This window comes from Bufo bufo, chromosome 4 (assembly GCF_905171765.1).
Source record: "Bufo bufo chromosome 4, aBufBuf1.1, whole genome shotgun sequence".
Taxonomy (NCBI): domain Eukaryota; kingdom Metazoa; phylum Chordata; class Amphibia; order Anura; family Bufonidae; genus Bufo; species Bufo bufo.
The window spans coordinates 170,123,147-170,147,560 of NC_053392.1; the positions used below are offsets into that span (position 1 = coordinate 170,123,147).

A 24,414-nucleotide genomic window follows, 5' to 3' on the forward strand; every position below is an offset into this window, starting at 1 on the left:
AGTTTGATGTGTCACATGACCCTCTTCCTATTGAAAAAACAAAAGTTGGACTCAAAATGTCCGACTTCAAAATGTCCGCCATGGTCACCACCCATCTTGAAAAGTTTCATATCACATGACCTAACCCCTCAGATGAACACCGTAACAAATTTAAAATATAAACGGTGTAAAAAAAGCTATTTTTTGTCACCTTACATCACAAAAAGTGTAATAGCAAGCGATCAAAAAGTCAGACGCACCCCAAAATAGTGCCAATAAAACCGTCATCTCATCCTGCAAAAATCGTACCCTACCCAAGGTAATCGCCCAAAAACAGAAAAAATTATGGCTCTCAAAATATGGAAACACTAAAACATGATTTTTTTTGTTTCAAAAAAGAAATCATTGTGTAAAACTTACATAAATAAAAAAAAAGGATACATATTAGGTATTGTAGCATCCGTAATAACTTGCTCTATAAAAATATCACATGACCTAACCCCTCAGGTCAATACCGTAAAAAAAAAAAAAAAAAAAAGTGTAAAAAAAGCAGTTTTTTGTCACCTTACATCATAAAAAGTGTAATAGCAAGCGATCAAAAAGTCACACGCACCCCAAAATAGTGCCAATAAAACAGTCATCTCGTCCCGCAAAAATTATACCCTACCCAAGGTAATCGCCCAAAAACTGAAAAAATGATGGCTCTCAGACTATGGAAGCACTAAAACATGATTTTTTTTGTTTCAAAAAAGAAATCATTGTGTAAAACTTAAATAACAAATTTTTTTTTTTACATATTAGGTATCGCCGCATCCGTGATAACCTGGTCTATAAAAATATCACATGATCTAACCTGTCAGATGAATGTTGTAAATAACAAAATATAAAAACGGTGCCAAAACAGCTATTTCTTGTTACCTTGCCTCACAAAAAGTGTAATATTGAGCAACCAAAAATCATACAGTGGGATGCGAAAGTTTGGGCAACCTTGTTAATCGTCATGATTTTCCTGTATAAATCGTTGGTTGTTACGATAAAAAATGTCAGTTAAATATATCATATAGGAGACACACACAGTGATATTTGAGAAGTGAAATGAAGTTTATTGGATTTACAGAAAGTGTGCTATAATTGTTTAAACAAAATTAGGCAGGTGCATAAATTTGGGCACCACAAAAAAGAAATGAAATCAATATTTAGTAGATCCTCCTTTTGCAGAAATTACAGCCTCTAAACGCTTCCTGTAGGTTCCAATGAGAGTCTGGATTCTGGTTGAAGGTATTTTGGACCATTCCTCTTTACAAAACATCTTTAGTTCATTCAGGTTTGATGGCTTCCGAGCATGGACAGCTCTCTTTAAGTCACACCACAGATTTTCAATTATATTCTGGTCTGGGGACTGAGATGACCATTCCAGAACGTTGTACTTGTTCCTCTGCATAAATGCCTTAGTGGATTTTGAGCAGTGTTGAGGGTCGTTGTCTTGTTGAAAGATCCAGCCTCGGCGCAGCTTCAGCTTTGTCACTGATTCCTGGACATTGGTCTCCAGAATCTGCTGATACTGAGTGGATTCCATGCGTCCCTCAACTTTGACAAGATTCCCAGTCCCTGCACTGGCCACACAGCCCCACAGCATGATGGAACCACCACCATATTTTACTGTAGGTAGCAGGTGTTTTTCTTGGAATGCTGTGTTCTTTTTCCTCCATGCATGTTATGGCCAAATAACTCAATTTTAGTTTCATCAGTCCACAGCACCTTATTCCAAAATGAAGCTGGCTTGTCCAAATGTGCTTTAGCCCACCTCAAGCGGCACTTTTTGTGCTGTGGGCGGAGAAAAGGCTTCCTCTGCATCACTCTCGCATACAGCATCTCCTTGTGTAAAGTGCGCCGAATGGTTGAACGATGCACAGTGACTCCATCTGCAGCAAGATGATGTTGTAGGTCTTTGGTGCTGATCTGTGGGTTGACTCTGACTGTTCTCACCATTCGTCGCTTCTGTCTATCCGAGATTTTTCTTGGTCTGCCACTTCCAGCCTTAACTTGAACTGAGCCTGCGGTCTTCCATTTCCTCAATATGTTCCTAACTGTGGAAACAGACAGCTGAAATCTCTGAGACAGCTCTCTGTATCCTTCCCATAAAACCATGATGGTGAACAATCTTTGTCTTCAGGTCATTTGAGAGTTGTTTTGAGACCCCCATGTTGCTACTCTTCAGAGAAAATTAAAAGAGGAGGGAAACTTACAATTGACCCCCTTAAATACTCTTTCTCATAATTGGATTCACCTGTGAATGTAGGTCAGGGGTCACTGAGCTTACCAAGCCAATTTGAGTTCCAATAATTAGTTCTAAAGGTTTTGGAATCAATAAAATGACAACAGTGCCCAAATTTATGCACCTGCCTAATTTTGTTTAAACAATTATAGCACACTTTCTGTAAATCCAATAAACTTCATTTCACTTCTCAAATATCACTGTGTGTGTCTCCTATATGATATATTTAACTGACATTTTTTATCGTAACAACCAACAATTTATACAGGAAAATCATGACGATTAACAAGGTTGCCCAAACTTTCGCATCCCACTGTATGTACTCTAAACTAGTACCAACAATACTGCCACCCTATTCTGTAAAATGGGGTCCCTTTTTTGGAGTTTCTACTCTAGGGGCGCATCAGGGGGGCTTCAAATAGGACATTGTGTCAAAAAAAAACAGTCCAGCAATATCTGCCTTCCAAAAACCGTATGGCATACCTTTCCTTCTGCGCCCTGCCGTGTGCCCGTACAGCAGTTTACGACTACATATGGGGTGTTTCTGTAAACTACAGAATCAGGGCCATAAATATTCAGTTTAGTTTGGCTGTTAACTAGGGATGAGCGAACCCGAACTGTATAGTTCGGGTTCGTACTGAATTTTGGGGTGTCCGTGACACGGACCCGAACCCGAACATTTTCGTAAAAGCCCGGGTTCGGGTTCGGTGTTCGGCGCTTTCTTGGCGCTTTTTGAAAGGCTGCAAAGCAGCCAATCAACAAGCATCATACTACTTGCCCCAAGAGGCCATCACAGCCATGCCTACTATTGGCATGGCTGTGATTGGCCAGTGCAGCATGTGACCCAGCCTCTATATAAGCTTGGGTCACGTAGCGCTGCACGTCACTCTGCTGATACAAGTGTAGGGAGAGGTTGCAGCTGCGACGTTAGGGCGAGATTAGGCAGTGATTAACTCCTCCCAGTGGCGTCGCCAGGGGGGGGCCAGAGGGGGCCACGGCCCCCCCCTACATCATGCTGTGCCCCCCCAACTAAAATTCCCCCCCCACCTAAGTGAAGTGAGCCGCCAGCGTCTTCACACAGAGTCCGGCTGCAGAGCAGAGTGAGGAGGGGAGAGGGGGCGGGGCATGCACGGCAGTTCCCGATAGGCTCCGCCCACCTTCCAGGCAGGAAAGGCAGTGAGTGCAGAGCCAGCCCAGTAGCCGGAGCAAGAAAGAAGATGCAGAACTGAAGTCCAGACTCCAGGCAGAGAGTGATTCAAGCGACCCAGAGTGAGTGACAGTCCCTGAGTGCAGAGTCCCACCCTGTGTAATTAGGTGAGAGGAGGGGAGAGGCGGCCATTATATTAATAACAAAGAGGGGGACATTATATTAATAATAAATAGGGGGCCAATACATTAGTATTAATATAATGGCCCCCTCTTTATTATTAATATAATGGCCCCCTCTTTATTATTAATATAATGGCCCCCTCTTTATTATTAATGTAATGGCCCCCTCTTTATTATTAATATAATGTCCCCCTCTTTGTTATTAATATAATGGCCCCCTCTTTATTATTAATATAATGGCCCCCTCTTTATTATTAATATAATGGCCCCCTTTTTATTATTAATGTAATGACCCCCGCTTTATTATTAATATAATGTCCCCCTCTTTGTTATTAATATAATGGCCCCCTCTTTATTATTAATATAATGGCCCCCTTTTTATTATTAATATAATGGCCCCCTCTTTATTATTAATATAATGGCCCCCTCTTTATTATTAATATAATGGCCCCCTCTTTATTATTAATATAATGGCCCCCTCTTTATTATTAATATAATGGCCCCCTCTTTATTATTAATGTAATGACCCCCTCTTTATTATTAATATAATGGCCCCCTCTTTATTATTAATGTAATGACCCCCTCTTTATTATTAATATAATGGCCCCCTCTTTAATAACAAAGAGGGGGACATTATATTAATAATAAAGCGGGGACATTATATTAATAATAAAGCGGGGGCTATTGTATTATTAACAAAGAGGGGGCCATTATAATATACAGGGGGAGTAATATTATGGGGAATGGGGGACTATCTGTATGGCTCTAGCACAGTATTGGGGGGCAGCGGGATGAGTTGTTGAGACACCAGGAAGGAGAGGATGAGAGTAAAGTGAGGAACCTAAAAAAAATTCGGTGAAACTCTGCAGAGACGAGAAGCGGCTGAAAGAAAGTATCATGGCGGTCTTATCTCTGAATGAAGACGTTGAGGAAAGTCTACATCACAGGAGACGTCACTGGATGTAACAGGTATGGGGCGATATTATACTGTAATAATAATGCCCATACACATATCTGTTTCACAGTAGGGTTGGGGGAGGAGATTGAGAATATGGCCCACCCTGCCGCATTCGGCCCCAGACTTCAGGTCACACTGTGTGTGTTCTGAATTCTGGGGGCTTACACCCATCTACTACATTATCTGTACTTAGAGTTATCACTGTGTTATCTGCGCAATTTTTGGCTTGTCCCGGGTGCTGGCAACCCACGCTACGCCACTGGGGGAGGGAGAGGCGTGTCCCTTCCCCTTCCTCTGATAGGCTGCAGGCACTAGGCCGGCAGCCTATCAGAGGCCGGCGCAGGCGGCGCAATGACGTCATTGCGCCGCCTGAGCTTTACAGCGCGGGACACAGAAAGAGTCTGCATCGCATCGCTGACACTGAGGTAAGTATAAGTGGGTTTTTTTTGTTTGTTTTTTTACAATAGTGTTACTGGCACATTATGGGGGCTTATTACAATGGGGGGGACTTAATACTGGCACATGATGGGGGGGACTTAAAACTGGCATATGATTATGGGGGGGACTTAATACTGGCACATGATGATGGGGACTTAATACTGGCACATGATGGGGGGGACTTAATACTGGCACATGATGATGGGGGGACTTAATACTGGCACATGATGATGGGGGGGACTTAATACTGGCACATGATGATGGGGGGGACTTAATACTGGCACATGATGGGGGGGACTTAATACTGGCACATGATGATGGGGGGGACTTAATACTGGCACATGATGATGGGGGGGACTTAATACTGGCACATGATGGGGGGACTTAATACTGGCACATGATGGGGGGCTTAATACTGGCACATGATGGGGGGGCTTAATACTGGCATGATGGGGGGCTTAATACTGGCACATGATGGGGGGGCTTAATACTGGAACATGGGGGGGCTTAATACTGGCACATGATGGGGGGGCTTAATACTGGCACGTAATGGGGGGGGCTTATTACCGGCACGTAATGGGGGGGCTTATTACTAGCACGTAATGGGGGGCTTATTACTGGCACATTGGGGGGCTTATTACTGGCACGTGATGGGGGGCTTATTACTGGCACGTGATGGGGGGCTTATTACTGGCACGTGATGGGGGGCTTATTACTGGCACGTGATGGGGGGCTTATTACTGGCACATTGGGGGGCTCTTGTTACTGGCAGTGGCACGTTATTGAGGGCACTTATTACTGGCACATTATTGGTGGGCACTATAGCGGCATCTACTGAGGCCACAAAGAAGGGGTGTTTTATATGGGGGGCTCTGTACAGTAGCATTTTATACTGGGACACATTATGGGGGACATTAGCTCAACTGGGGGCATAAGGGGGTATGTTTTGCACATTATAAGGATAATTATTTCTACTGGGGGGCATTATGGTGGGTTTTATTACTCCCCCATGGTATGACCCCCTAGTAGCAGCACCAGCCTCTCTCTGCTCTGCTATCCCTCTGCCCCTTCTCCAAATCCTTATTATGAAATCTTTCTCATTAGGATAAAACACAACATCAGCTCCGCCGAGCCCCCGGCCAAAGTGTTGAAGTGGTGTCCGAGATCCCCAAGGGCCAAGCCAAGTAACTGTAAGTGTTCATGTGAAATATGTTTATTTTATATATGTACACTCCTGTGAGAGGCAGGGAGGGAGATCTGTGGATAACACTGTTATGGAGGGGGAAATGGGGATGACACTGTCATGGGGTGGATCTGTGGATGACACATATAGCATAAGATGCTATATACGGTACGTGGCATCCACAGATCCCCCCATAGCAGTGTCATCCACAGATCCCCCTCTCTTTAAAAGTGTCATCCACAGACAGCTGGACTTTTCTTCCCTGTTGCGGTTTTAGGTATTGGGTAAAGTATTGCAGCATTTCTAAGCATACTTGTGTAAATGTATCATTGTTATAGCTGCCCCCCCTACTTTTGTCCTGGCCTCCAGTGTGCCCCCCCAAAATTTGAAAGCTAGAGACGCCACTGACTCCTCCAAAAGACTTCATTCAGTGATCGATCTACAGCTGTGGATCATTGAACTGCTGCTATTCAATTGCTCACTGTTTTTAGGCTGCCCAGAGCGTTTTTCAGTCACTTTTTTCTGGGGTGATCGGCGGCCATTTTGTGGCTTGTGGTGCGCCAGCACAAGCTGCCACCAAGTACATTTAACCATCAATAGTGTGGTTATTTTTTGCTATATCCTACATCAGGGTCAAGCTGTCATCATGTGCATTTAACCATCAATAGTGTGGTTATTTTTTGGCCATATACTACATCAGGGGCAAGCTGAGCCTGTCACCCAAGTGCATTTAACCATCAATAGTGTGGTTATTTTTTGGCTATATCCTACATCAGGGTCAAGCTGTCATCAATTGCATTTAACCATCAATAGTGTGGTTATTTTTTGGCCATATACTACATCAGGGGCAAGCTGAGCCAGTCACCCAAGTGCATTTAACCATCAATAGTGTGGTTATTTTTTGGCTATATCCTACATCAGGGTCAAGCTGTCATCAAGTGCATTTAACCATCAATAGTGTGGTTATTTTTTGGCCATATACTACATCAGGGGCAAGCTGAGCCTGTCACCCAAGTGCATTTAACCATCAATAGTGTGGTTATTTTTTGGCTATATCCTACATCAGGGTCAAGCCGTCATCAAGTGCATTTAACCATCAATAGTGTGGTTATTTTTTGGCCATATACTACATCAGGGTCAAGCTGTCATCAAGTGCATTTAACCATCAATAGTGTGGTTATTTTTTGGCCATATACTACATCAGGGGCAAGCGGAGCCTGTCACGAAGTGCATTTAACCATCAAAAGTGTGGTTATTTTTTGGCTATATCCTACATCAGGGTCAAGCTGAGCCTGTCACCAAGTTATTCTCAATAACTTCACACACACGCTACAGTGCAGATCCAAGTCTAATTCTGTGATTAAACGTATACCTGTCACCCAGCGCCTAAAAAATAGGCCTCACATTTATATTCATCCAAATCTGTCATTACTGCTTTAGCTGGTCAAGTTATTTAGTGTCCGTCAAAGCACAGTTTTTGTTCTGGGTTGAAATACAATTCCCAATTTTGCAATTCTCTAAATTAGTGGTTTCTGCTGTATCAGGCCTACTTTAAATCTATCCCTAAAAGGGTATATTAGATTCAAGGTGCTGATAGGGTAGTTCTCAATAACTTCACACACACACGCTACAGTGCAGATCCAAGTCTAATTCTGTGATTAAACGTATACCTGTCACACAGCGCCTAAAAAATAGGCCTCACATTTATATTCATCCAAATCTGTCATTACTGCTTTAGCTGGTCAAGTTATTTAGTGTCCGTCAAAGCACAGTTTTTGTTCTGGGTTGAAATACAATTCCCAATTTAGCAATTCTCTAAATTAGTGGTTTCTGCTGTATCAGGCCTACTTTAAATCTATCCCTAAAAGGGTATATTAGATTCAAGGTGCTGATAGGGTTGTTCTCAATAACTTCACACACACGCTACAGTGCAGATCCAAGTCTAATTCTGTGATTAAATGTATACCTGTCACCCAGCGCCTAAAAAATAGGCCTCACATTTATATTCATCCAAATCTGTCATTACTGCTTTAGCTGGTCAAGTTATTTAGTGTCCGTCAAAGCACAGTTTTTGTTCTGGGTTGAAATACAATTCCCAATTTTGCAATTCTCTAAATTAGTGGTTTCTGCTGTATCAGGCCTACTTTAAATCTATCCCTAAAAGGGTATATTAGATTCATGGTGCTGATAGGATAGTTCTCAATAACTTCACACACACGCTACAGTGCAGATCCAAGTCTAATTCTGTGATTAAACGTATACCTGCCACCCAGCGCCTAAAAAATAGGCCTCACATTTATATTCATCCAAATCTGTCATTACTGCTTTAGCTGGTCAAGTTATTTAGTGTCCGTCAAAGCACAGTTTTTGTTCTGGGTTGAAATACAATTCCCAATTTTGCAATTCTCTAAATTAGTGGTTTCTGCTGTATCAGGCCTACTTTAAATCTATCCCTAAAAGGGTATATTAGATTCAAGGTGCTGATAGGGTAATTCTCAATAACTTCACACACACGCTACTGTGCAGATCCAAGTCTAATTCTGTCCGTAAACGTATACCTGTCACGCAGCGCCTAAATAATAGGCCTCAAATTTATATTCAGCTAAATCTGTCATTACTGGTGTGCCTGTATTAGTGTAATACGGTACCTAAATAGATAGCCAGATAGTGTTAGGTGTCTGTAAAAAAAAGGCCTGAATTTGAATTCAATACATTGGTCCGAATAATTTTTTTCTTATTGTGGTGAACGGTAACAATGAGGAAAACATCTAGTAAGGGACGCGGACGCGGACATGGTCGTGGTGGTGTTAGTGGACCCTCTGGTGCTGGGAGAGGACGTGGCCGTTCTGCCACAGCCACACGTCCTAGTGTACCAACTACCTCAGGTCCCAGTAGCCGCCAGAATTTACAGGGATATTTGGTGGGGCCCAATGCCGTTCTAAGGATGGTAAGGCCTGAGCAGGTACAGGCATTAGTCAATTGGGTGGCCGACAGTGCATCCAGCACGTTCACATTATCTCCCACCCAGTCTTCTGCAGAAAGCGCACAGATGGCGCATGAAAACCAAGCCCATCAGTCTGTCACATCACCCCCATGCATATCAGGGAAACTGTCTGAGCCTCAAGTTATGCAGCAGTCTCTTATGCTGTTTGAAGACTCTGCTGGCAGGGTTTCCCAAGGGCATCCACCTAGCCCTTCCCCAGGGGTGGAAGAGATAGAATGCACTAACGCACAACCACTTATGTTTCCTGATGATGAGGACATGGGAATACCACCTCAGCACGTCTCTGATGATGACGAAACACAGGTGCCAACTGCTGCGTCTTTCTGCAGTGTGCAGACTGAACAGGACGTCAGGGATCAAGACTGGGTGGAAGACGATTCAGGGGACGATGAGGTTCTAGACCCCACATGGAATGAAGGTCGTGCCACTGACTTTCACAGTTCAAAGGAAGAGGCAGTGGTGAGACCGAGCCAACAGCGTAGCAAAAGACAAAGAGGGAGCAGTGGGCAAAAGCAGAACACCCGCCGCCAAGAGACTCCGCCTGCTACTGACCGCCGCCATCTGGGACCGAGCTCCCCAAAGGCAGCTTCAAGGAGTTCCCTGGCATGGCACTTCTTCAAACAATGTGCTGACGACAAGACCCGAGTGGTTTGCACGCTGTGCCATCAGAGCCTGAAGCGAGGCATTAACGTTCTGAACCTTAGCACAACCTGCATGACCAGGCACCTGCATGCAAAGCATGAACTGCAGTGGAGTAAACACCTTAAAAACAAGAAAGTCACTCAGGCTCCCCCTGCTACCTCTTCTGCTGCTGCCGCCTCGGCCTCTTCTGCTGCTGCCGCTGCCTCGGCCTCTTCCTCCGCCTCTGGAGGAACGTTGGCACCTGCCGCCCAGCAAACATGGGATGTACCACCAACACCACCACCTGCGTCACCAAGCATCTCAACCATGTCACACGGCAGCGTTCAGCTCTCCATCTCACAAACATTTGAGAGAAAGCGTAAATTCCCACCTAGCCACCCTCGATCCCTGGCCCTGAATGCCAGCATTTCTAAACTACTGGCCTATGAAATGCTGTCATTTAGGCTGGTGGACACACACAGCTTCAAACAGCTCATGTCGCTTGCTGTCCCACAGTATGTTGTTCCCAGCCGGCACTACTTCTCCAAGAGAGCCGTGCCTTCCCTGCACAACCAAGTATCCGATAAAATCAAGTGTGCACTGCGCATCGCCATCTGTGGCAAGGTCCACCTAACCACAGATACGTGGACCAGTAAGCACGGCCAGGGACGCTATATCTCCCTAACAGCACACTGGGTAAATGTAGTGGCGGCTGGGCCCCAGGCGGAGAGCTGTTTGGTGCACGTCCTTCCGCCGCCAAGGATCGCAGGGCAACATTCTTTGCCTCCTATCTCCTCCTCCTCCTACTCAGCTTCCTCCTCCTCTTCTTCCACCTGCTCATCCAGTCACCCACACACCTTCACCACCAACTTCAGCACAGCCCGGGGTAAACGTCAGCAGGCCGTTCTGAAACTCATATGTTTGGGGGACAGGCCCCACACTGCAAAGGAGTTGTGGGGGGGTATAGAACAACAGACCGACGAGTGGTTGCTGCCGGTGAGCCTCAAGCCCGGCCTGGTGGCGTGCGATAATGGGCGAAATCTCGTTGCAGCTCTGGGACTAGCCGGTTTGACGCACATCCCTTGCCTGGCGCATGTGCTGAATTTGGTGGTGCAGTAGTTCATTCACAACTACCCCGACATGTCAGAGCTGCTGCATAAAGTGCGGGCCGTCTGTTCGTTCTTCCGGCGTTCACATCCTGCCGCTGCTCGCCTGTCTGCGCTACAGCGTATCTTCGGCCTTCCCGCTCACCGCCTCATATGCGACGTGCCCACCAGGTGGAACTCCACCTCGCACATGCTGGACAGACTGTGCGAGCAGCAGCAGGCCATAGTGGAGTTTCAGCTGCAGCACGCACGGGTCAGTCGCACTGCGGAACAGCACCACTTCACCACCAATGACTGGGCCTCCATGCGAGACCTGTGTGCCCTGTTGTGCTGTTTCGAGTACTCCACCAACATGGCCAGTGGCGATGACGCCGTTATCAGCGTTACAATACCACTTCTATGTCTCCTTGAGAAAACACTTAGGGCGATGATGGAAGAGGAGGTGGCCCAGGAGGAGGAAGAGGGGTCATTTTTAGCACTTTCAGGCCAGTCTCTTCGAAGTGACTCAGAGGTAGATTTTTTGCAACAGCAGAGGCCAGGTACAAATGTGGCCAGACAGGGCCCACTACTGGAGGACGAGGAGGACGAGGATGAGGAGGAGGTGGAGGAGGATGATTAGGAAGCATGTTCACAACGGGGTGGCACCCAACGCAGCTCGGGCCCATCACTGGTGCGTGGCTGGGGGGAAACGCAGGACGATGACGATACGCCTCCCACAGAGGACAGCTTGTCCTTACCTCTGGGCAGCCTGGCACACATGAGCGACTACATGCTGCAGTGCCTGCTCAACGACAGCAGAGTTGCCCACATTTTAACGTGTGCTGAGTACTGGGTTGCCACCCTGCTTGATCCACGATACAAAGACAATGTGCCCACCTTACTTCCTGCACTGGAGCTTGATAGGAAGATGCGCGAGTACAAGCGCACGTTGGTAGACGCGCTACTGAGAGCATTCTTAAATGTCACAGGGGAACAAGTGGAAGCCCAAGGCGAAGGCAGAGGAGGAGCAAGAGGTCGCCAACGCAGCTGTGTCACGGCCAGCTCCTCTGAGGGCAGGGTTAGCATGGCAGAGATGTGGAAAGGTTTTGTCACCACACCACAGCTAAGTGCACCACCACCTGATACGGAACGTGTTAGCAGGAGGCAACATTTCACTAACATGGTGGAACAGTACCTGTGCACACCCCTCCACGTACTGACTGATGGTTCGGCCCCATTCAACTTCTGGGTCTCCAAATTGTCCACGTGGCCAGAGCTAGCCTTTTATGCCTTGGAGGTGCTGGCCTGCCCGGTGGCCAGCGTTTTGTCTGAACGTGTATTCAGCACGGCAGGGGGCGTCATTACAGACAAACGCACCCGCCTGTCTACAGCCAATGTGGACAAGCTGACGTTCATAAAAATGAACTAGGCATGGATCCCACAGGACCTGTCCATCCCTTGTGCAGATTAGACATTAACTACCTCCCCTTAACCATATATTATTGTACTCCAGGGCACTTCCTCATTCAATCCTATTTTTATTTTCATTTTACCATTATATTGCGGGGCAACCCAAAGTTGAATGAACCTCTCCTCTGTCTGGGTGCCGGGTCCTAAAAATATCTGACAGTGGCCTGTTCCAGTGGTGGGTGACATGAAGCCTGATTCTCTGCTATGGGACCTCTCTCCTCTGCCTGGGTGCCTGGGCCTAAATATGTGACAATGGACTGTTCCAGTGGTGGGTGACGTGAAGCCTGATTCTCTGCTATGACATGAAGCCTGAATCTCTGTTATGGGACCTCTGTCCTCTGTCTGGGTGCCGGGGCCTAAAAATATCTGACAGTGGCCTGTTCCAGTGGTGGGTGACATGAAGTCAGATTCTCTGCTATGGGACCTCTCTCCTCTGCCTGGGTGCCTGGGCCTAAATATGTGACAATGGACTGTTCCAGTGGTGGGTGACGTGAAGCCTGATTCTCTGCTATGACATGAAGACTGATTCTCTGCTGACATGAAGCCTGAATCTCTGTTATGGGAGCTCTCTCCTCTGTCTGGGTGCCGGGGCCTAAATTATATGACAATGGACTGTTCCAATGTTGGGTGACGTGAAGCATGATTCTCTGCTATGACATGAAGACTGATTCTCTGCTGACATGAAGCCTGAATCTCTACTATGGGACCTCTCTCCTCTGCCTGGGTGCCTGGGCCTAAATATCTGACAATGGACTGTTCAAGTGGTGGGTGACGTGAAGCCTGATTCTCTGCTATGACATGAAGACTGATTCTCTACTGACATGAAGCCAGATTCTCTGCTATGGGACCTTTCTCCTCTGCCTGGGCTTAAATATCTGACAATGGACTGTTCCAGTGGTGGGTGACGTGAAGCCTGATTCTCTGCTATGACATGAAGCCTGATTCTCTGCTATGACATGAAGACTGATTCTCTGCTGACATGAAGCCAGATTCTATGTTATGGAACCTCTCTCCTCTGTCTGGTTGCCGGGGCCTAAATATATGACAATGGACTGTTCCAGTGGTGGGTGACGTGAAGCCTGATTCTCTGCTATGACATGATGTCACTACCAGAGCTTTGGGACGTTCTCACAGCTCTGTTTCTCCACCCCTGTGATGATGTCACTACTAGAGCTGTGAGGAGTTCTCACTGCTCTGTTTACTTTTGGTTTCCTTCCTCCCAGCTGTTCCTCATGCGTTTGATTTCCCTCTCTTTATATCACCCCTCCTCCTATTGTAGGGCGTGGATTATAGTTCTCATTTCAGTTGTAGCTCTTGCTTTAGTATCTTCACTTGTAGCTATCAGTTCACTGGACCTGTGTTCTGCTGCAGCAAGCACTCCGGATATTGCCAGCTGTCCTTGGATCCGTCTTCTCTGCGGCTGCAACACCTTCAGCTAAGTGTACAGACATTGTTGTGTACCTGATTATTTTCTGACTGGATCTGAGGTGGCCACGGTTCCCTCCATATACTGAGTAGGGCACCGGTGGCCGTGCCCCTTCCACTATTGTAGGGGTTACAGTGGTCATCAGTCTTAGGCACGTGGGCATGCCTCGTTCCGCCATTTGGATCCGGGCATGTGCTTTAGCAGAATAGGGAGAGCTTTGAGGGTCTTACAGGGGTCACCCTTTATCCTCCCTAGTTTGGGTCTGGTCAGTAGCTCTTTTACTGTGTATACTATTGTTGTTCACATACAGCCGTGACATTATAATCCACCAAAACCGTCCTTTTTTGACATGGATCCGCTTTCTGGCCTGGTTGACCGCATGCAGGGTCTTTCTTTGGAAGTAGCGGATCTCCGTCAATCTATGACTCAGCTTCAAGCATTGGGCTCTGCTCCGGCTCATGGAGTCTGTTGCGAGCCAAAGGTCTCACTTCCGGAAACGTTCTCCGGGGGCAGTGAGAATTTTGTTTGCTTCAGAGAGGCATGCAAACTCCATTTTTGCTTGTGTCCCCACTGCTCTGGTAAGGAGGAGCAGAGGGTGAGGATTGTCATCTCCCTGCTCAGGGGTAATGCTCAGACTTGGGATTTTTCGCTGCCATCAGGGGATCCCTCCCTTCGATCCGTGGAAAGATTTTTTGTGGCCCTGGGGGAGATTTATGATGACCCGGATCGTGTTGCTCTGGCCGAATCTAACTTACGTGTTTTATGCCAGAACAAACTGTCTGCGGAGCTTTATTGTTCTGAATTTCGGAGATGGGCCGCTGATTCGGGTTGGAATGATGCTGCACTCCGGAGTCAGTTCTGTCATGGTCTCTCAGAGAGATTGAAAGATGCGTTTGCTTTGATGTAGGAATTGATGCTTTTCCTCTGACCTGCAGTTCCCGTTTTCTCCTGTCTGCCAGGGTGGCGCTAGAGAGCAAAGTCATTTCTTGTGAGATTTTTGTCGATAGTGGAGCGGCCGTCAATCTTATTGACACTCAATTTGTAGCCATGCATGGTTTTCAGGTTTGCACATTAGAAAAGGATATACCTGTTTTTGCAATTGACTCTGCTCCACTCTCACAGAGATCTCTGAAGGGCATTGTTCACAATATCCGGCTAGCTGTAGGTGACACTCATGTGGAGGATATATCTTGTTTTGTCCTTAACGGATTGCCTTCTCCTCTAGTTTTGGGGTTACCCTGGCTCACTAGACATAACCCCACTATTGATTGGCAAGGAAGGCAAATAAATGAGTGGAGTGACTTTTGTAGAGAGAATTGTCTCACAGCGACTTTTGCAGAGGTGTCTACTAAAACTGTGCCATCATTTCTCTCTGATTTCTCGGACGTGTTTTCCGAGAGCGGTGTTCAGGAGCTACCTCCTCACCGGGAGTTTGACTGTCCCATTAACCTCATTCCCGGCGCCAAGCTGCCAAAAGCACGCCTCTACAATCTCTCACAACCGGAAAGAATCGCAATGCGAACTTATATCTCCGAGAGTCTCGAGAAGGGGCATATTCGTCCCTCAAAGTCACCTGTGGCCGCGTTTTTTTTTTTTGTTAAAAAAAAAGATGGCTCTCTGAGACCTTGCCTAGATTTTAGGGAGCTGAACCGTATCACGATTCGCGATCCCTATCCCCTTCCTCTGATCCCGGACCTCTTCAACCAAATTGTTGGGGCCAAGGTGTTTTCCAAATTGGATTTGAGAGGCGCGTACAACCTGGTCAGGGTCAGAGAGGGGGATGAATGGAAAACGGCCTTTAATACCCCTAACGGGCATTTCGAGAATCTCGTTATGCCTTTCGGCCTGATGAATGCTCCGGCCGTCTTTCAGCATTTTGTTAATAGTATTTTCTACCATTTAATGGGGAAATTTGTATTGGTGTATCTTGATGATATTTTGATTTTTTCCCCTGATGTTCAGACCCATCAGGATCATCTTTTTCAGGTTCTGCAGATTCTGCGGGAAAATAAATTGTACGCCAAGCTGGAGAAATGTCTTTTTATGGTATCGGAGATTCAATTTCTGGGTTTTCTCCTCTCTGCTTCTGGTTTTCGCATGGATCCGGAGAAGGTCCGTGCTGTACTTGAGTGGGAGCTTCCTGAGAATCAGAAGGCATTGATGCGCTTTCTGGGTTTTGCGAACTATTACAGAAAGTTCATTTTGAATTATTCCTCTGTTGTCAAACCCCTTACTGACATGACAAAAAAGGGGGCGGATTTTTCTTCTTGGTCGGAGGAGGCGCTTGCAGCCTTTTCTAAGATTAAAGAGAGTTTTGCGTCTGCTCCCGTCTTGGTGCATCCCGATGTTTCCTTACCTTTTATTGTTGAGGTGGATGCTTCCGAGGTGGGTGTGGGTGCGGTTTTGTCCCAGGGCCCTTCTCCTGCCAAATGGCGACCCTGTGCCTTTTTCTCTAAAAAACTCTCCCCGGCAGAGAGAAACTATGATGTGGGAGATAGGAAGTTGTTGGCCATCAAGTTGGCTTTCGAGGAATGGCGCCATTGGTTGGAGGGGGCCAGGCACCCTATCACCGTTTTTACCGACCATAAGAATCTGGCATACTTGGAGTCGGCCAGGCGTATGAATCCGAGACAGGCCAGATGGTCTCTGTTCTTCTCCAGATTCAATTTTGTTGTTACATTCCGACCTGGGATAAAAAATGTGAAGGCTGATGCTCTCTCTCGCTGTTTTCCGGGAGGAGGAAACTCAGAGGACCCGGGTCCCATTTTGGCCGAGGGGGTAGTTGTTTCTGCTCTATATTCCGATTTGGAGGCCGAGGTCCAGGCTGCCCAGACTGAGGCACCTGCCCGTTGTCCTTCTGGGAAGTTGTTCGTGCCTCCTGAGCTACGTCACAAACTCTTTAAGGAGCATCATGATACGGTTCTTGCTGGTCACCCCGGGAGTAGAGCCACGGTAGATCTCATTGCTCGGAGATTTTGGTGGCCGGCTCTTCGTAAGTCGGTGGAGGGTTTTGTGGCTACTTGTGAGACGTGGGCTCGCGCTAAGGTCCCTCGTTCACGGCCTTCAGGTTCCCTTCTCCCGTTACCCATACCTTCCCGTCCTTGGACACACCTGTCCATGGACTTTATCACGGATCTTCCTCGTTCCTCGGGGAAGTCGGTGATCCTGGTGGTGGTGGACAGTTTTAGCAAGATGGCTCATTTCGTACCTTTCCCTGAATTACCTAATGCTAAAACGTTGGCGCAAGCTTTTGTCGACCATATTGTTAAATTGCACGGCATTCCCTCTGATATTGTTTCCGATAGAGGCACGCAGTTTGTGTCCAGGTTCTGGAAGGCTTTCTGTTCTCGCCTGGGGGTTCGGCTGTCCTTCTCTTCTGCTTTTCACCCGCAGTCGAATGGTCAGACTGAGCGCCTCAATCAGAATCTGGAGACATATTTGCGCTGTTTTGTGGCAGAGAACCAGGAGGATTGGTGTTCATTTCTCCCTCTTGCTGAGTTTGCTCTGAACAACCGTCGTCAGGAATCTTCTGATAAGTCACCATTCTTTGGTGCATATGGGTTCCATCCGCAGTTTGGGACATTCTCGGGAGGGGCTCTTTCTGGTTTACCTGAGGAGGAGAGATTTTCCTCGTCTTTGTCTACCATTTGGCAAAAGATTCAGAGTAATCTTAAAAAGATGAGTGAGAGGTATAGGCGTGTGGCTGATAAGAGACGTGTGCCTGGTCCGGACCTGAATGTGGGTGATCTGGTGTGGTTGTCTACAAGAAATATTAAACTGAAGGTTCCCTCCTGGAAATTGGGTCCCAAGTTTATTGGGCCTTATAAAATCTTGTCAGTCATCAATCCTGTTGCCTTCCGTCTTGATCTTCCACGGGTTTGGAAGATACATAATGTATTTCACAGATCTCTCTTAAAACCATATGTCCAGCCCACGGTACCCTCCTCTTTGCCTCCTCCTCCGATTTTGGTTGATGGCAATCTGGAGTTTGAGGTTTCCAGAATTGTGGACTCTCGCATTGTCCGCGGTTCTCTTCAGTACCTCGTTCATTGAAAGGGTTATGGTCCTGAGGAGAGGATGTGGGTTCCGGTGTCGGACATTCAAGCCACTCGCCTCATCAGGGCATTTCATAGGGCTCATCCTGAGAAGGTGGGTCCTGGGTGTCCGGAGTCCACCCGTAGAGGGGGGGGGGGGGGGTACTGTCACTACCAGAGCTTTGGGACGTTCTCACAGCTCTGTTTCTCCACCCCTGTGATGATGTCACTACTAGAGCTGGGAGGAGTTCTCACTGCTCTGTTTACTTTTGGTTTCCTTCCTCCCAGCTGTTCCTCATGCGTTTGATTTCCCTCTCTTTATATCACCCCTCCTCCTATTGTAGGGCGTGGATTATCGTTCTCATTTCAGTTGTAGCTCTTGCTTTAGTATCTTCACTTGTAGCTATCAGTTCACTGGACCTGTGTTCTGCTGCAGCAAGCACTCCGGATATTGCCAGCTGTCCTTGGATCCGTCTTCTCTGCAGCTGCAACACCTTCAGCTAAGTGTACAGACATTGTTGTGTACCTGATTATTTTCTGACTGGATCTGAGGTGGCCACGGTTCCCTCCATATACTGAGTAGGGCACCGGTGGCCGTGCCCCTTCCACTATTGTAAGGGTTACAGTGGTCATCAGTCTTAGGCACGTGGGCATGCCTCGTTCCGCCATTTGGATCCGGGCATGTGCTTTAGCAGAATAGGGAGAGCTTTGAGGGTCTGACAGGGGTCACCCTTTATCCTCCCTAGTTTGGGTCCGGTCAGTAGCTCTTTTACTGTGTATACTATTGTTGCTCACATACAGCCGTGACACATGAAGACTGATTCTCTGCTGACATGAAGCCTGAATCTCTGTTATGGGACCTCTCTCCTCTGTCTGGGTGCCGGGGCCTAAATATATGACAATGGACTGTTCCAGTTTTGGGTGACGTGAAGCCTGATTCTCTGCTATGACATGAAGACTGATTCTCTGCTGACATGAAGCCTGATTCTCTGCTATGGGACCTCTCTCCAATTGATATTGGTTAATTTTTATTTATTTTATTTTTATTCATTTCCCTATCCACATTTGTTTGCAGGGGATTTAACTACATTTTGCTGTCTTTTGCAGCCCTCTAGCCCTTTCCGGGGCTGTTTTACAGCCTTTTTAGTGCCGAAAAGTTCGGGTCCCCATTGACTTCAATGGGGTTCGGGTTCGGGATGAAGTTCGGGTCGGGTTCGGATCTCGAACCTGAACATTTCCGGGAAGTTCGGCCGAACTTCTCGAACCCGAACATCCAGGTGTTCGCTCAACTTTACTGTTAACCCTTGCTTTGTTACTGGGAAAAATGGATTAAAATGGAAAATGTGCCAAAAAATTTAAATTCTGAAATTTCATCTCCATTTGCCAATAATTCTTGTGGAACACCTAAAGGGTTAACAACGTTTGTAAAATCTGCTTTGGGGTGTAGTTTCTTAAGGGGTGTAGTTTCTTAGATGGGGTCACTTTTATGGAGTTTCTCCTCTAGGGTTGCATCAGGGGGGCTTCAAATGGGACATGGTGTCAAAAAAAACAGTCCAGCAAAATCTGCCTTCCAAAAACCGTATGGCATTCCTTTCCTTCTGCGCCCTGCCGTGTGACCGTACAGTGGTTTACGAAAAACATATGGGGTGTTTCTGTAAACTACAGAATCAGGGCCATAAATATTCAGTTTGGTTTGGCTGTTAACCCTTGCTTTGTAACTGGAAAAAAAATTATTAAAATGGAAAATCTGCCAAAAAAATGAAATTTTGAAATTGTATCTCTATTTTCCTTTAATTCTTGTGGAACACCTAAAGGGTAAATGACGTTTGTAAAATCAGTTTTGAATACCTTGAGGGGTGTAGTTTCTTAGATGGGGTCACTTTTATGGAGTTTCTACTCTAGGGGTGCATCAGGGGGGCTTCAAATTTTTTTACACATTTTTGGTAAATTTGGTATTTTTTATAAAAAAAAATGAATTTTTTACATCATTTTACCAGTGTCATGAAGTACAATATGTGACGAAAAAACAATCTTAGAACGGCCTGGATAAGTCAAAGCGTTTTAAAGTAATCAGCACTAAGAGTGACACTGGTCAGATTTGCAAAAAATGGCCAAGTCCTTAAGGTGAAATAGGGCTGAGTCCTTAAGGGGTTAAGGGGGCGGGACATCGTGGGGTGACTGTTAGGGGGACGGGCCACTGTGGAGGTCACTTTTACGGGGTGCGCCACTGTGTAGGTCAGTGTAAAGGGGGCTGAGAACTGTGGAGGTCACAGTTAAGGGGGCGAAGTTCCATGGAGGTCACCGTTAAGAGGGTGGGCCGCTGTGGAGGTCACTGTCATAGGGGCGGGCTGCTGTGGAAGTCAAAGTTAGGCCTCTTTCACACTTGCGTTGTCCGGATCCGGCGTGTACTCCACTTGCCGGAATTACACTCCGGATCCGGAAAAACGCAAGTGTACTGAAAGCATTTGAAGACGGAACCGTCTTCCAAATGCGTTCAGTGTTACTATGGCACCCAGGACGCTATTAAAGTCCTGGTTGCCATAGTAGGAGCGGGGAGCGGGGGAGCGGTATACTTACAGTCCGTGCGGCTCCCGGGGCGCTCCAGAATGACGTCAGAGCGCCCCATGCGCATGGATGACGTGATCCATGTGATCACATGATCCATGCGCTTGGGGCGCCCTGACGTCACTCTGGAGCGCCCGGGGAGCCGCACGGACGGTAAGTACACTGCTCCCCCGCTCCCCGCTACACTTTACCATGGCTGCCAGGACTTTAGTGTCCCGGCAGCCATGGTAACCACTCTGAAAAAGCTAAATGTCGGATGCGGCAATGCGCCGAAACGACGTTTAGCTTAAGGCCGGATCCGGATCAATGCCTTTCAATGGGCATTAATTCCGGATCCGGCCTTGCGGCAAGTGTTCCGGATTTTTGGCCGGAGCAAAAAGCGCAGCATGCTGCGGTATTTTCTCCGGCCAAAAAACGTTCCGTTCCGGAACTGAAGACATCCTGATGCATCCTGAACGGATTTCTCTCCATTCAGAATGCATTAGGATAATCCTGATCAGGATTCTTCCGGCATAGAGCCCCGACGACGGAACTCTATGCCGGAAGACAAGAACGCAAGTGTGAAAGAGCCCTTAAGGTGGTGGGCTGCTGTGGAAGTTACTATTAAGGGGGAGGGGTGCTGTAGAGTTTACTGTTATGGGGAACACTGTGGATATATTTTATCTCACACACGGATATTAAATGAAATAGTCAAAATATAACCGTGTGAAGCTGGGTCATCCTGCTAGTATATATGTATAAAGAGAGCTAAAATGTGTTCATGTTAATTTATTTTGTTCCATTACATTTTTGTGATTACTAAATAAATTAGACTTTTTCTGTTACCCCAATATCCTGGTAGACAGAGATGTATCGGTAGATACCAGTGTGTTGTACATAAATACGAGTAAAGGATTTTAGTTTGAGAAATACCACTGTTTGTTGTCAAGTCTGTGGCGAAGCTGGTAAAGTCTTTGCCTCTGATATAGAAGATCCTGGCTCAACTACATCTGTATATGGGGGAATTACTTATTTCAACCCCTTACCAACCTCCAATATACATGTACAGTGGAAGTCGGGATTTTAAACATGGTGTCCGCTTAGAAGCTGAGTGGGCGCCAGTGGCATACCTCCAATAGAGGCAGACCACACAGCTGCTATGGGGCCCCTGGGGGAAGGGGGCCCGCAGTGGAGGATAGACCCCACCCACCAATTACAGTTGTATAGCTAGCTACCTGTTAAAAGAGAATGTAAGAAGTGAAGAAGGACCTTTAGTGATGTCAACAACCATGTGACCAGTGCAGGAAGCCAAGGAATAGCAGAGCGGAAGTCTGAAGGACCTTTGGTGATGTCATCATCATGTGAACAGTGCAGAGGACTGGTGAAAGACCTGTGGGATGTTGCTGTGAGTGGGCGGAGCTTCTATGTAGTGCCTGGAGGAGTGGTTAATGATATCCTGGGATAGCCCATATAACGTCCCATAAAAGCTGTGAATTGTAGTTTTCTCCTATTATATCCCTCTTCATGTAATTTTAACGTATGCCCAAGTACAGTCTGGTAATGCTGGGAGTTGTAGTTAGTCTGTCCTATTGTATCCCTCCATGTAATTTCAACTTATGCCCTAGTACAGTCTGGTAATGCTGGGAGTTGTAGTTCTCTCCTCTTACACTTCCTCTCTGTAATGTATACTGATGCCCCATAATAAGTCTGGCCATACTGGGGGTTATAGTTATTTCCTAAAGCTCTTATCTAGTACAACTCGATGATGCCCTATAATAATCAGAACATGCTTTTTCACTTCTTAGGCTGGGTTCACATCACCATTTAATTTTACGTTTTGGGATGCCACGGATGCCTAATATGCAAAACCAATGCTTGAAATACAAGATCTGTTTTTTTTTTTTTTTTTGTTTTTTTTTATGTTCTGTCGGATCAGTGATGTGAACCCGGCCTTATACTGTGTAATATCCACTTGTATCTAATAATAACAGCGTCAACATGCTGGTAGTTGTAGTTCTCTCCACTTTTACTCACCCTATGTTTCCCCCTAATTTCCAATAATAACAATCGGGTGATGATGAGACTTGTAGTTCACGTGTCACTATTATAATGTTCTGCAGCTTCTGAGGTGTGTATTAGGCTTTGTTCACTTCTGTGCTAGTGATGTTCGCTGTTCTGTCCTGTCATAGATGCAGAACAACGAAAATCACTGCAATGCCGGATCTGGCACTACATAGACAACAACACCTGACGGATCCCGTTGACTATGATGAGATCTGACCGGTTTCCATCTGCCAGACTAGAAAATTGTGTCCAGTATTAATGACCTGATCTGTGACTTGAGACCCCTAATACATATGTGATCAAAGCCTTATATGTTCTCTAGCATTAGATTATGATGTTCTGCAGCAGCTGAGGTGTTGTTAGGAGGTTCTGCAGCAGCTCAGGTGTGTGTTAGGAGGTTCTGCAGCAGCTGAGGTGTGTATTAGGAGATTCTGCAGCAGATGAGGTGTGTATTATGAAGTTCTGCAACAGCTATGGTGTGTATTATGAGGCTCTGCAGCTGATGTGTGTATTATGAAGTTCTGCAGCAAATAAGTTGTGTACTAGGAGGTTTTGCTGCAGCTGAGGTGTGTATTAGGAGGATCTGCAAAAGCTGAGGTTTGTATTGGGAGGTTCTGCAGAAGCTGAGGTTTGTATTGGGAGGTTCTGCAGCAGTCAGAGAAACATCAGTTGTGACTGGATTAAATGCTTTATTTTTCTGTGTCTGCACTCTGTAAAATGTCTTTGTCCTGTTCCTTTGCCAGCACGCATCGCACTGTGACCTGACTAACCAGTCCGGACCTGACCTGATCCAGCAGCGTCACCAGTCCAGACTCCAGACCAGCTCCGTGAAGATCTGCCCCAGGCCCTGACTGCGCACTGCCAGCAGCACAAACAGTAAGTCAGCATTGGGTGGGAGGTGAAGCAGGACCAGGCACAGTCCATGGGGGAAGGATGGCACACTACAGCCAGGTCCATAAATATTGGGACATATACACAATTCTAACATTTTTGGCTCTATGCACCACCACAATGGATTTGAAATGAAACAAACAAGGTGTGCTTTAACTGCAGACTGTCAGCTTTAATTTGAGGGTATTTACATCCAAATCAGGTAAACGGTGTAGGAATTACAACTGTTTGCATATGTGCCTCCCACTTGTTAAGGAACCAAAAGTAATAGGACACTTGGCTTCTCAGCTGTTCCATGGCCAGGTGTGTGTTATTCCCTCATTATCCCAATTACAATGAGCAGATAAAAGGTCCAGAGTTCATTTCAAGTGTGCTATTTGCATTTGGAATCTGTTGCTGTGAACTCTCAAGATGAGATCCAAAGAGCTGTCACTATCAGTGAAGCAAGCCATCATTAGGCTGAAAAAACAAAACAAACCCATCAGAGAGATAGCAAAAACATTAGGCATGGCCAAAACAACTGTTTGGAACAGCAACACCAAAAGACCGGGAAGACCACGGAAAACAACTGTGGTGGATGACCGAAGAATTCTTTACCTGGTGAAGAAAACACCCTTCACAACAGTTGGCCAGATCAAGAACACTCTCCAGGAGGTAGGTGTATGTGTGTCAAAATCAACAATGAAGAGAAGACTTCACCAGAGTGAATACAGAGGGTTTACCACAAGATATAAACCATTGGTGAGCCTCAAAAACAGGAAGGCCAGATTAGAGTTTGCCAAACGACATCTAAAAAAGCCTCCACAGTTCTGGAACAACATCCTATGGACAGATGAGACCAAGATTAACTTGTACCAGAGTGATTTGAAGTGAAGTGTATGGAGAAGGAAAGGAACTGCTCATGATCCTAAGCATACCACCGCATCAGTGAAGCATGGTGGTGATAGTGTCATGGCGTGGGCATGTATGGCTGCCAATGGAACTGGTTCTCTTGTATTTATTGATGATGTGACTGCTGACCAAAGCAGCAGGATGAATTCTGAAGTGTTTCGGGCAATATTATCTGCTCATATTCAGCCAAATGCTTCAGAACTCATTGGACGGCGCTTCACA

General features: G+C 46.4%; 1 long non-coding RNA gene across 1 annotated transcript; it reads right to left on the bottom strand.

The window, feature by feature from the left end:
• Nucleotides 1–2,599: 2,599 nt before the first annotated feature.
• LOC120997813 lies at nt 2,600–23,281 on the bottom strand. The gene is made up of 3 exons (XR_005778227.1): nt 23,157–23,281; nt 18,218–18,222; nt 2,600–2,611 (listed from the first exon to the last, which is right to left on the bottom strand). It is a non-coding gene; the product is annotated as an uncharacterized LOC120997813 (long non-coding RNA).
• Between the last annotated feature and the right edge of the window lie 1,133 nt (nt 23,282–24,414).